The sequence below is a fragment of the Bombina bombina genome, chromosome 1 (genome assembly GCF_027579735.1).
Source record: "Bombina bombina isolate aBomBom1 chromosome 1, aBomBom1.pri, whole genome shotgun sequence".
Classification (NCBI taxonomy): Eukaryota; Metazoa; Chordata; class Amphibia; order Anura; family Bombinatoridae; genus Bombina; species Bombina bombina.
In genome coordinates, this window is record NC_069499.1 from 153,103,531 (window position 1) to 153,119,155 (window position 15,625).

A 15,625-nucleotide genomic window follows, 5' to 3' on the forward strand; every position below is an offset into this window, starting at 1 on the left:
GTTGCACTGGTAGTACGAGTTGAAAGTAAAAAGTTATCACGCTTGTGCTAACCTGACGTGCTCAAAAAGCCAAACTTATGATATCTTGCAAGCGATAACCTAGTCCCCCAGTTGCATATGCCCATGTTTGCTAACCAGACATGAAAACATGAACATTTCACATTCCAATTTTCTGCACATAGCCGAATATTTTCTATTTATTCATGAATAAATATTTCTACATATATCTGTTTTTGGTACAATAACAAATATAGTATGCTTAAAATGATACCTAGGGGTTTAAGAGTACTCAAGTTCCCTACTTTTGATGTCTCAGATGATACCTTTATTAGAGAGTGGAATGAGGTCTTGTCTGAATGCTCTTTACGCCTCATGTATTTACTGATTAAGTATAAGACAGAACAGCTTACTCTAGTTAGACAACAAATAGAGTGTATACAGTTGGAATTGAATAAATTTAAGGAAATAGAAGGCTATGGTATTCTAGACAAAACATTACAAGATACTGTTCAGTCCAGTAAGAGCCAGATTATACAAACCAAACACATCAAATATATGAGATATAAGAATGATTATCAAAATGATCAGGTGTTTATTTGGCATAGGAGAAATCGTAGAAGGTATGGTTTTAAGAAAAATCAATCCTCTGTGAGAAATGCAGAGGAACAAGATGAGGATACCAGTAAGACAAATAAAGCGAAAAATAAAAATAAGCACAAGAGACACAATAAAAAAGCTAAGGGTAACCGTAAAGTAACTTTTTCAGATACTGAGCCAGAGACTACTGATGATGATGGATCATTATCAGCCTTTTCTAGCTCATATGAAGAGAGTGGAGACTCAGATCCTGGGTGTAATACTAATATAGTTGAGCAAACTGAGGTAATATCAAATAGTCAGGTGTCAGCAATTGAGAATCAAGCCCAAATAGAGCAACAGGGGGCCAGATCAAAATTACAAAATACTCACAAAGCTAAACAGCACAACAGTATAAAACCTATCCTAGTGAATAAAAAGCAAGTAGATACACAACATACACAAAATGCTGAAAAGCAGGATTTTCACAGGGACACAAAACCAAGGGGAAGGAGGAGGAGGGGGACTGATTACAGCCCTACCACTACCCCTAAGAGGGAAGGGCAAATACCTATTGAGAAACACAACAGCTCAAGAGTAAGAGATAAGGGGGTGATTAACATCTCATCCTATGAACTTAGTGAAATTGAATACAAGGTCCTAAATTTGGGTCTGAACTTTTGTCCTAGTAGGGATTTCAATCTCTTCCAGACCATTCTCGATGTAAATAAGTTTGTAAGGTCACTTACTCTAAAGAAATTCTATAAGGATTGCACAAATCAATTGGACAGGGGTACACGAGAGAGTGGTCTGGAGGACATTGACTTACTTAACTTTGAAGACACTTGTGATTTGTTAACCTTGAGATCATTGAATAGTGATGGCACTCCTGATATTCCTTACACTAATGTGGGAGGTTTAACAATAAAAAGCAAGTCTAACTTTAACCCGATTCAATCTAGAGGCAAACAATTAGAACTTTTCCACAAGAGAGTACTTGAAGATCTGAATACTCTTTCACAAGAGGAATCAGATGTTAAATCTAACCTTACATATAAGGAAAAATGTGCTATCAAGTCTCTCCAGTCCAATAAACAAATTGTAATACGTAACTCAGATAAAGGTGGGAGCATAGTGGTTATGAACAGGTGCTCCTACATATCTGAGGCACGTCGTCAATTAGATGATTACAATGTGTATTTAAGTCTGAGCAACAATCCAACTGCCAGATTCCAAAAAGAATTATTATCGCTTTTGGACGATGGTGTTGAGATAGGCATTATGAATAGAAAAACAGCTATGGGTCTGAATGTAAGTGACCCTATTTTGCCTATCTTTCACCACCTTCCAAAGGTGCACAAAGGCTTACAAAATGTAAAAGGTCGTCCGATTGTAGCAGGGATAGGTTCATTACTTGAACCAGTCTCTGAGTGGCTGGACATGTATTTGCAGCCACTTGAAAATAGACTTCCCAGCTACATTAGGGACACCTCTCATGTCTTGAGACTGACTGTGAACTTGGAATGGCAACCTGGATGTGTATGGCTGACTATAGATGTTGTTTCCCTCTATTCGGCCATACCGCATAGCAAAGGTCTTGAGGCGATTGCTTTCTTTCTCAATACCTATACTGATCTCACGGATGAGTTTAAATCATATATTGTCCGTGTGGTTGAATTTCTTCTGAGTCACAATTTTTTATGTTTGAGGGAGATTTCTATCTGCAGAGACGTGGAACAGCTATGGGGGCTAAGTTTGCCCCCTCCTATGCCAACCTGTTTATGGGTTGGTGGGAGCTGTTCCACGTCTTTGCGGATGGTAATCCCTTTATTAAACATATTTACTTTTACAGGAGGTTCATTGATGATCTCCTACTTGTGTGGCATGGGGATGAACAGTCCATTCAATGTTTCATGGATTATTTGAACTCTAATGACAAGGGCTTGGAGTTCACATATTGCTGGCACAAGTCGGAGATCGTTTTTCTAGATCTAGTATTGAGAGCAGCACCGTTAACAAAAGATGTTACCACATCCCTACATCGTAAGGAAATAGCAGGTAATAGTTTATTACATGCGAACAGTGGACATCCTCAACATGTATATAGGGGGATAGCGAAAGGGCAGTTTCTGCGCGTGAAACGCAATTGTACCCTACACTCTGATTTTGTCAAAGAGTCAGCTGACTTGAAACAAAGATTCATTGATAGAGGCTACAATTTGGGGATGATTAACTCAGTGTACAGAGGTGTTGAAAACATGGACAGAAATTCTTTGTTTAAAAATAAAAAACAAGGGAGTACAAGAAAAAGTTTAAGGTTTGTCACAAAATTCTCCAATCAATATTCTGGAGTGTGCAACATCATTAAAAAGTATTTGCCCATTTTATATGGTGATGATGACCTCAAAGAAATTGTTCAACAAGGCTGTGACTTTGTATACTCAAAGAATATTACGATTGGTAACATGCTATCACCGAGCATGTTGCCAGTAACTGAACCACGAAGTTCTTGGCTGGAGGTTGGAGGAACCTATAAATGTGGCGTATCACGCTGCAAGTCCTGTACGTACATAAAGCAGGGTAATAACTTTACCTCTTGTGTTACAAATGAAACCTTTCTGACAAGAGGTTGTGTTAAGTGTACCTCCACCTATGTGATTTATCTAGTGGAGTGCACTCAGCACAAGAGACAATATATTGGTTTAACAACAAGAGATGTACGTTCCCGAATAAAAGAACATTTGGACTACATATCACATGAGGTTGAATGTTCAGCCTTATCAAGACACTTTATACATGAGCATAATAAAGAGGTACAACACTTCAAATGGAATGCCATTGAAAGCATTAAAGTGCCCCGTAGAGGCGGTAGTAAACTAAGGATTCTGGAGAGACAGGAGATATATTGGATCTTCAAGCTAAAAACTTTGGTCCCTGAAGGATTTAATTCACAATTTGATGTGATTAACTATTGGGAGTAAGCTTGTGGGTCAGGTCATATGACCCTCCAGAATCCCCTGCCTCTCCAGAATTCTCTGCCCCTTTGAGGATTTTAAGGATTTTAGGGATATAGCCAAAAAGATAAGGTAATAAGTATTGGCTTTGTATAGATTGAGTATACATTTATTCTTATACTGTTGATGGCTATAACAGACATATTAAGTATTGTATACATGGAAATGGTATGTCTGTAAATAAATAATAGTCATATGTATTTTATCTATTTTCTTCATATGGTATAAATTGTGGCTGGATAATAACTGAATATTAGTTAATGATTGTGTCAGTTACAGCCACACTCTCTATATTTTAGCTATTTAATAACCTTTAGTAACTATGTTTACAACATTATTTTACCATATCTGACTGCTCCTTATTATTATTATTATTTTTATTATATCTTTCACTTTAATGTGATTTTTGCTTTTTGCTTTATTTGCTTTTTGTTTTTTGCGTTGTTGTTTTCTGCTTTGTTTATTAGTTTATTATTTTTAATACATTAACATCTTTCACCATTAAGGGAACCTGTAAATACCAAATGTTAATAGAAATGTAAAATTGCCAATGACATAAAATGTAACTATTAACTGCATTTTGTATTCATATTGCATTATATTTAAATATTTGTATCATTATACCTAAGTGGTAACTAATGGGTTAATCAGTATTGTTCTTAATTGGGCGGAGGATAGCCCTATAAAAACACCTCCCATATGCTAGGGGAGTATGTCTATGATTACGGCCGTGGAGGCTGAAACATGTAAGACTAGGTGTTAACTTTTAAACCTATTGGCAGCTCTGGTTTCAAGCCTATATATCTTTTAAATTGATGATAATAAAGATTCTTTTTTAATGGACTTGGATTACGCCTGGATCCCTTCTTTATCGTTTACGTATATATATATATATATATATATATATATATATATATATATATATATATATATATATATATACATGATTATATATAGGTATAGATATACAGCATATATATATATATATATATATATATATATATATATATTATTTATTTTTATCCAAAAAAGAGAAAGAGAAATTATGAGAAAGTAAAAATTATACTTATCTCAATACAGACAGGGATTTCAGCACATCATCTCACATAACAATTAAATTCACCACATGTTTATGTAGGGATATTTCTTTATTATATTTTAATATCAGATATGTGGTTCACCATACAAGTGCCACCTTATTTCTTTATTATATTTTAATATCAGATATGTGGTTCACCATACAAGTGCCACCTTATTTCTTTATTATATTTTAATATCAGATATGTGGTTCACCATACAAGTGCCACCTCCACAAGTGGACATTAGATACATAATAGTATCAATGACAAAAAGTGTCTAATCAACACACAGTTAAAAGCATGGCCAGCTCACTAATAACATGTTAGGAAACAATGTCATAAAGCACCTGCAACACCCCTAGCAGAGGGTGACCCCACAATTTGTAGGAATCTGCCACTTTAGTAATCCCCATGACGATCTATGCTGGGCTAGTATAGTCGTTTTTAATAGAACAACATGCATAAATCATCAGCGTAGCATGTACACAAATAGTAACAGACCCTTAGGGATGAACAACACCCATGCCAGAGGATAACACCACAAATCCAATCGGCTATCTGATATCATGGGACCTTTGTAAGGATCTATGTTCATCCACTATTACACTCAATCTGATAAACAACAGCTTAATTAATTCAGATGCCTGCAGCACTTTCCATCTGTTCAATACGTAAGGGAGTTCAGTTCCCAAGGGCATATCGATTTCTTAGCCTACAGTATTTCAATGCATCAGTAGAGAGAGATGCAATTCTCAGGGGCACATCGAAGCCTTTGCCCACAGCAGACTTTTTTTTGCAGAGATCAAATATTTATGCTTAAAATATGCAGAGAAATACTTTCCTTAGTTTGCATGCAACAGTATGAGTCCTCTGTTGGTTACCAGGGAAGCATGCAGTCTGTTAAGAGCCATCCATAATGTAATATACATCCAGATAGGAGCCAACTGTTTCCAATACATGTAGCATGATGCGTGCAAGTGATCGCTAAAACCCGATGCGTACAAACGTTTGCACTATACTCGCAATCTGGCCCTAAATCAGCAGACTTTCCAGGAAGGGCGTATATTGAGGATTGCACTACCTTTTATAGTTCTCTAGATTACAAGTGGCACGCTAACTTATGCGTGCACGTAGGAAATAGCGCATGTATTGCAAGTTGAAAGTAAACTCGATTGCAATGGGCCAAATTATCAAGCTCCGAATGGAAATTGAAAAGGCAATGATAATGTTAAAAATGGCTGATTGTGATTGGCCCAACACCAAAAACAGCTCATCAGAACAATTATCAAGCCATTGGGGCCAAATTATCAAGCTCCAAATGGAGCTTGATGCCCCTGTTTCCGCGCGGAAATAGTAGTTACGAAGCAGCAGTAACTAAGACTGCTGCTCCATAACTGGTCCACCTGCTCTGAGGCTGCAGACATTAATCCTGATCCTATACGACCTGGCTAATTGACACCCCCCCGCTAACGGCCGATTGGTCGCAAATCTGCAGGGCGTGGCATTGCAAAAGCAGTTCACCAGAACTGCTTGTTCAATGATAAATGCTGTCGGCATTCATCGATGTCTGTCGGACATGATGCGCTGAGTGGATCATGTCGGACAGACCGATGATAAATCGAACCCCAAGAGCACAATTACATTTTACTCTAGCGTAAAGGGTAGTGCACTAAACGCAACATAAATACATTTCAAAATACAGGTACACTCATATAAACACTATCTGAAAAAAAATATTAATAAAAATATTTTCTTTACAAGTTAAAAGGGTTAAAATGGATATAGTATTTGAAAAGGTGTTTGACTGCAAAGGGCAATATTGGATATATACATACATATACATGTCTAAATATGTGTATGTATGTATGTATATATACAGGCATACCTCGTTTTATTGCGCTTCGTTTTATTGCGCTTCGCAGATATTGCTCTTTTTACAAATTGAAGGTTTGTGGCAACCCTGTGTCGAGCAAGTCTATCGGCGCCATTTTTCCAACATATATACACATATAAACACATAGATACACATGACTACACATATATAAACACCAAAAGCAAAAAGATTATAACTTACTGATGTGTCCATTGTTTTTTTATAGACAAAATGATATTGCATACTTAATAGACTTCAGTATAGTGTAAATATAACTTTTCTATGTACTGGGAAACCAAAAAATGTGTGTGACTCACTTTATTGCTATATTTGGTTTATTGCAGTGCCTGGAACGAAACCAGCAATATCACCAAGGTATGCTTGTGTGTATATACAGTATATATATATATATATATATATATATATATATATATATGTGTGTGTGTGTGTGTGTGTACATATGTATTTATGTACTTTTTTATTGAAAATACATATTTCTATATATATATCTGTATATACCTATACCTGTATATATATTCCTTTGGATATAAAGGTATAGATATCTATTTTACTTTAACAATATCACATATATTTAGAAATATATATTTAATATTAAAAATTACATTACAATATAAATTACAATACAAAAAATCGGGCAAGTAATCTTTTTTTTTTGTTTGGGACTGCAAACACAAAAAGATTAAAGTATGCCTCATAGCGGGATATTTATCAAGCCGTCAACCGCAGATACGCCGGAATTCTGCAGCATAATTGTGGCAAGCCTGATTCGACCCATTTACCAAAGCCTACAGACCGGCAAAATTTGAAATTGGTGACGTAACATACGATCCACCGGTCTCAATCCGACACAGATCGATGTTTACGTCATTACAGATGTTCCGAATATACATTCGGCACTATGTGACAACTTTTGCAAGTTATCAACTTTCTAACAGGTACGCTCGCCACTATTCCGGCCCAGCGTACCTGGTTTTCATTCCGCCACCCTGGAGGCCGCGGATGCAACAGGAATCAATGGGAGTTCTGAAAGCAGTGAAAGCTAATGTTCGAAGCTGCCAGATATCCCATTGATTTCTATGGTAGAAAACTAACACCTACACCCTAACATAAGCCCCAAGTCTAAACAGCCCTAATCTGCCGTCCCGACATTGCATTGCCCCAAAGAAATTAGCTCTTTTACCTGTAAAATAAAATACAAACACCCCCCAACAGTAAAACCCACCACCCACACAACCAAACCCCCCAAATAAAAACCTATCTAAAAAAAACGTGGCTGATTGGAATAGTCAATAGAATGCAAGCTCAATTCTATTGGCTGTTTGGATCAGCCAATAGGATGAAAGTTCAAACCTATTGGCTGATTGCAACAGCCAATAGGATTTTTTCACCTTAATTCATATTGGCTAATAGAATTCTATCAATGAATCGGAATGTAAGAGACGCCATCTTGGATGATGTCATTTAAAGGAAACATCATTCTTCAAGAGACGTCGTAAGAAGAGGATGCTCCGCACCGGATGTCTTGAAGATGGAGCCGCTCCGCGCCGGATGGATGAAGATAGAAGATGCCATCTGGATGAAGACTTCTGCCCGGTTGGATGAAGACTTCGGCCCGCTTGGATGAAGACTTCTGCCGGCTTCGCTAAGGACTTCTGCTGCTTGGATGAGAATGGATGTCCGGTCTTCGAAAACTGTAAGTGGATCTTCGGGGTTAGTGTTAGGTTTTTTTAAGGGTTTATTGGGTGGGTTTTAATTATAGGTTAGGGACTTTGGGCTGAAAAAGAGCTAAATGCCCTTTTAAGAGCAATGCCCATACAAATGCCCTTTTCAGGGCAATGGGGAGCTTAGGTTTTTTAGATAGGTTTTTATTTGGGGGGTTTTACAGGTAAAAGAGCTGATTTCTTTGGGGCAATGCCCCGCAAAAGGCCCTTTTAAGGGCTATTCGTAGTTTATTGTAGGCTAGGGTTTTTTTTATTTACTTTAGGGCTATTAGATTAGGTGTAATTAGTTTAAATATTTGATAATGTATTTTTTATTTTGTGTAACTTAGTGTTTTTTATTTTGTGTAACTTAGTTATTTTTTTGTAATTTAGTAATTCTTTATTGTAGATTTAAATAACTTGAGTAGGGTTAGGTTTTTAAATAGGTAATATAGTTAATTTAATTTGTAGTTTAATGTAATTTTAGTATAATAGCTAGGGTAGGTTAATTAGTAGTTTAAAATAGTTTATTTTAATTCTAAAGGTAAGTTTAAATTTATTATAAGATAGGGATGAGTTAATATTTAATGTAAAGTTAGCGGGTTGTTAGGTTTAAGGGTTAATAGCTTAATTTAGTTTATGGCGATGTGGGGGGCTGGTGGTTTAGGGGTTAATAGGTTTTGTAAGTGGTAGTGATGTGGGAGGCCAGGGGTTTAGGGGTTAATACATTTATTTAGTTGCGGAGGGGTCCGGGAGCGGTGGGATAGGGGTTAATACTTTTATTAGTGGGCTCCGGGAGCGGAGGGATAGGGGTTAATGACTTTATTAGAGTTGCGGTGCGGGTTAATAACTTTATTTAGTTGTGGTGGGGTCCAGGAGTGGCGGGATAGGGGTTAAACATTTTAGTATAGTGGCGGTATTTAGTGACAGGGTATAAATAAAGTTGTTAAAAAGTCGAATAGCAGCGAGATCGATGACTGTTAGTTAACAACAGTCCGATGCTCATCGCCCTGTACTTGGTGCGTGGCTTTTTGACAGCTTTTTTTATAAATAAGGAGAGCGTATTCAGGTCCGCGGCCGCTATGTTAGGCGATAGTTGACGGCTTGATAGTTCGGCCTCATAGTGTCAAAATTTACTTTGAAGTAAATTCCCATCTTGTCAGTGTTGGTGACCAGTACGTTCGTCCCTAATAAGCTGTCCCCGGGATGATGTAATATACTTCTCCTTTAAGGGGAGTGACTGGGGTTAATAAGCAGCCTACTTAAGGATTCACATTGGATACACTTGTTGCTTGGTATTAAAGCAGTAATCTGTACTTGGCCTCCTTATCACACCTGTGATCCTTTTTTCTCTGACTGCTTGTCAGCACAGTCTCAGTGTAACTTGCTGCTTGCTTTGTGTGAGCATTACCTCCTTCACCTGAACAGCAATCCTCCTCTCCAGCTGTCACTCATTGAAGCTCCACCCCCAACAACAGAATCAGCACATCCGGAACTCCCTGCACAGCACAAGTGAGGTTTGTGGTTACTCTCCTACAGGAACAAACTTTATATGTGTCAACTATAGAACTATAGTTCCCAGCTGCTTTAACCACTAACTTTGTTTTCCAATATCCTTTGTCCTTCGCCTCTGTGTCTCATCTAATACAGAACTACAGGGGAATCCAGCTGTACCTAATCTTACATTTCCATTGCTTATTTCCAAAATTACAAAGTTTGCTTACTAACTACCTTATTTTGCTTTCTTGTCATTTTTCATACGTATGTTTTTATATAGTTTCTGCTCTATATTTATATTGCTGCTGCAACCTTATATTGGGGTATTTTATATCAGTCATGCATAATTGATTTGCACTCAGAAAGTAAATTAACCCTTTGTATAATAACAAACAACACTCATTTCAACTATTAGATTTAACATACAGATTCTGTTAAACCTGATAGTTAATTTAATGAGACAACAACAACTTTTTATAAAGAAAGAATATAACACAGACTTTTATGTTACAGAATATTACAGAATACCAAGCCTAAAAAGACAAAGAGCTGTTGTTTGATTACTCAGTACATACTACAAACATGAGTTTAGCTGATTTAACTATTCATGTAAAAGAATTATCTCACAAAGTAGACCAGTTAACCCAGGGTCTGCGTGAATTACAAGTAAAAAAAACAAATATTGAAAAATATTATAAAAGAGGGGATGAGAACACCTACTTCCCCCATACAGGTACCAGACCCCCCAATAAGTCCTCCTGACTATTTCTATGGAGATAGGAAGACTTTCCGGCAGTTTTATAATGGCTGTAGATTATTTATTAATTTAAAACCAGAGATGTTTCCTAATGAACATTCTAAAGTTCTCACTATTATATCATTCCTTAGGAATGAACCTAGAGCTTGGGCGGACACCTTTTTTGAGAGAGATGATCCCATTCTTAACTCTGTTGACAACTTTTTCTCTGCAATGGCAGAATTATACGAAGATCCTTATCGCCAGCTCACTGCAAAGAACAAGTTATGTAGCCTCAAACAGAATAAAAAAAAGTAGAGGACTACATCTCTGAATTTAAGGTGTGGCAAAAAGATACAGAGTGGAATCAAATCTCCCTCAAAAATCAGTATAGAATTGGCTTATCAGACGGCATAAAAGATGAGCTTTCTAGAATTGACATCCCTGACTCATTAGAAGCTTTAATGGCCTTAACTATAAAAATAGATAGAAGGCTCAGAGAGAGAAAGCAAGAGAAGGATAGTCAAGATACACATAGCAAACACATGCCTCTAGATCTTCAACTTATTATCACAAGAATGAGACCCCAATGGAAATAGGTTTTATTAAAAGACCTCTTTCTACTGATGAAAAAAATCGTAGAAAAGAAAAAGGTTTGTGTATGTACTGTGCATCAAAAAAACACAGGGTAAGAGATGTCCATCACTGAGAAAACAGAAATCGGTAAGCTTCATGGGAATACTTACGTTATTACCTTACCAAATGAACATCCCACTTATTTCACTTTAAATATCTCTCTACAGTGGGATCAACATCGCTATAATAAGGATGCCATTCTGGACTCAGGAGCATTCGCCTGCTATATAGATAAAGATGTTGTAAAAGAAAATAAAATTCCCTATATCATTAAAAAAAAACGTCTCAGTTCGTCTTATTGCCGGTAATCCTTTACAAGGAGGGTTGGTGAAATATCAAACCCTTCCCCTATTGGTTACGACCACCAATGGTCACAAAGAATTTCTAACATTTGATATCATAGCATCTCCAATCTTTCCTATTATCCTAGGATTGCATTGGTTGAGGTTACATCAACCTGAGGTTGTATGGTCCAACAATGGTATATCATTTACTTCCCAATATTGCAAGACTACTTGTCTACCCTCACTTCACATAATGCTTGCTATGGAGGATACTATTCCTTCTGAATACAGAGATTTTTCACGAGTATTTGATAAAAAGGAGGCTGAGGTATTACCTCCTCACAGGGACTATGATTGTCCTATTACATTAATCCCTGGGTCAGATATTCCATATGGGCACATATTCCCCATGTCTGAAAAAGAACTAGAAAGACTAAAAGAATATATTAACGAAAACTTACAAAAAGGGTTCATCCGACCCTCAACTTCTCCTGCAGACGCAGGAATATTTTTTGTGACTAATAAAGATCAGACGATAAGACCTATAGTGGACTATAGAGAGTTAAATAAAAGAACAATCAAAGACAGGTACCCTCTACCCCTTATACCAGAATTGATAGAGCGGTTACATGTTCTACCATCTATACCAAACTCAATTTGAGGGGAGCCTATAATTTGATATGACTACGGTCAGGGGACGAATGGCTCACCGCCTTTCACACAAGATATGGCCTTTATGAGTATACGGTGATGCCATTCGGGCTATGCAATGCCCCAGCCACTTTTCAACGGTTCATCAATGATGTGTTTAGAGATCTGTTGGATACATTTGTTGTCATCTATTTGGATGATATCCTAATATATTCAGATAACATCACTGATCATGTACAACATGTAAGAACCGTACTATCACGTCTACAAGCACATCATTTATACGCAAAACTCGAAAAATGTATTTTCCATAGTTCAGAGATACGTTTTCTGGGTTACCATATAACACCCCAAGGTATCAACATTGAAAAATCGAAGGTTCAGGCCATATTGGATTGGCCAACACCTAAGAATAAAAGACAAGTCCAACAGCTGTTAGGATTTGCAAACTTTTATCGAAAGTTTATTAGGAAATTTTCTCATATTACAAAACCTCTAACTGAGTTAACCAAAGACTCTATACCTTTTAAATGGGGGACAGCAGCTGAAAAAGCCTTCATGTTCCTAAAAAATGCTTTTGCAACTGCTCCTATATTATCTCATCCAGATCCTCAATAACAATTCACCTTGGAGACTGATGCATCTGATTATGCAATTGGATCAGTTCTTTCCCAAAGGTCACCTTCTACAGGTTTACTTCAACCAGTTGGGTACTATTCACATGCCTTAACGACATCTGTACTAAATTATCATGTAGTGGAAAAAGAACTGTTAGCTATGAAGCGTTCCCTAGAGAACTGGCGACACCTACTTGAGGGCACAATGAACCCATACTGATCTATACAGATCACTGTAACCTGCAATATCTTAAAACAAATAGAACCTTAACTTCCAGACAAATACGCTGGAGCTTATTATTTTCTCGGTTTAACTATACCATAACCTATAGACCTGCAGAAAAAAACATCAAAGCCGATACTTTATCCCGATTACCTGAAGAACCCACAACAAAACCTATTGAAGGTACTATAATACCAGTAGATAGAATAATTGGTATGCTAACACCCACAAAACAAAGGTTTGTAAAGGAACAGACATTGGATGCAACAGAACATAACCATCAACTGGAGACAAATACAGATGGTTTATTGTATTATGCGTAAAAAATATATGTACCTCCTAACTTAAGAAACCTCATAATGTATTTATCACATGATACACAACTATCAGGACATCAAGGTGGAAATAAAACATCTGAACTCATCAAGAGATCCTATTGGTGGCCTTTCATTACAAAGGACGTAAACAAATATATAGAAACCTGTGAAATATGTATGGTATGTAAAACCAAAAGGAAAAAAACCTACCGGTTACTTACTCTCCTTACCTATCCCAGCCAGGCCTTGGGAAGATATATCCATTGATTTTATAGTAGACCTACCCATCTCTGTTGGGAATAATACCATAGTTGTAGTAGTGGATTACCTATCAAAAATGGCACACTTTATTCCTTTTCATAAGGTGCCTACGAGTATGGAAACAGTTACCCTTTTGATACAACATGTTATCAAATTACATGGTATACCTACCACTATAACCTCTGACCGGGGAAGCCAATTTACTTCCAAGCTTTGGAAGCAGTTGGGGAAAGCTCTCCAATTTGAACAGAGGTTATCCACATCGTTCCATCCTCAGACGAACAGGCAGACGGAACGGACCAATCACTGGTTAGAAGAATATATCAGATGCTACTGCACTCAAAATCAGGATAATTGGTCTACCCTTCTACCTTTAGCTGAATTCTCCCACAACAATGCTGTTCACTCTTCTACAAGGCTTACACCATTTTATGCGAACTATGTATTCCATCCATCTTTTCATCTACTTACAACTCCTTCCCATGATTGTCCGGTCGTTGATGATTTAACCAACACTATTAAAGATACGTTCGCTCTATTAGCAGATTACATCCAAATCGCGCAAATCGTCAAAAGAAATACTACGATCTAAGAAGGAAGCCATCGCCTCCTTATGCCATAGGAGATTTGGTTTGGTTGTCAACCAAAAATCTGTGTCTAACTGTCCCTAGTAATAAATTCAATAGGAACTACATTGGTCCTTTTCCAATCAGTAAGGTTGTAAATGAAAATGCTGTAACCCTTCAACTTCCAGAGACAAAATCCACCCACTGTTCCATACCTCCTTGTTAAAACCCTACAAACATCTTCGAGATCGAACTCATCCTTTGGCTGATCCCTCTCCTATTGTTCCTGATGTGGAATATGAAATTGTGCAGATTTTGGACTCTAGGAAAAGATTCGGGACTCTTCAATACCTCATAAGGTGGAAGGGGTTTTCCAGTGACAATGACTCTTGGGAACCTGCAAGGAATCTGTCGGCCCTGCGGTTACTGTCCCTTTTTCATAGACGTAACCCTGATAGACCCCGTTCCTGAACCCCAGAGGGGTTCCTTGAGAGGGGGGCTCTGTAATATACTTCTCCTTTAAGGGGAGTGACTGGGGTTAATAAGCAGCCTTCTTAAGGATTCACATTGCATACACTTGTTGCTTGGCATTGAAGCAGTAATCTGTACTTGGCCTACTAATCACACCTGTGATCCTTTTTTCTCTGACTGCTTGTCAGCACAGTCTCAGTGTAACTTGCTGCTTGCTTTGTGTGAGCATTACCTCTTTCACCTGAACAGCAATCCTCCTCTCCAGCTGTCACTCATTGAAGCTCAACCCCCAACAACAGAATCAGCACATCCAGAACTCCCTGCACAGCACAAGTGAGGTTTGTGGTTACTCTCCTACAGGAACAAACTTTATATGTGTCAACTATAGAACTATAGTTCCCAGCTGCTTTAACCACTAACTTCGTTTTCCAATATCCTTTGTCCTTCGCCTCTGTGTCTCATCTAATACAGAACTGCAGGGGAATCCAGCTGTACCTAATCTTACATTTCCATTGCTTGTTTCCAAAATTACAAAGTAAGTGTAACTGTTGACCTCTGATTTTCTATTATAAGAATATATATATAGATTTGTATACACTATTTGTTTATCACTACTATGTGGAAGTAGTAACAGTCACAGCAAGTGTAGTTATTATAACTTCAGTAAGACAAAGCTTTACAAAGTATATTGCTAATTAGATTTGAAGTCAGAGAAGCATATTATCTTATTAACTTCATAAGACAATTTCATATGACGTAGGAATAGGAGAACAAAGTTAGTATATGCCACTATTAGCTAGGATGAAATATGGATAAGAGATAATGTAAAAGTCAGTAGTGGAAGAAAAGATCTTCAAAGAACAAAGCCAGCTGGACAGCAATTAGATAAGCAATGGATTTGTAATGCAGTAGAATCCTTAAGCGTTAAGCAAGAGGTTATAGTATTAGTTGAATACTTATAGCACATATAGAGAAGAGTAAGCTTGATCCTGAGGCAGGAGACGTTAATTTTGCAAGCAAAGCAGAAAATACACAAAACGATCAGAGAGTTTCAAACTAATTTCCTTAGCTATTTGTAAACTCCTACTTGCACATATTTGGAA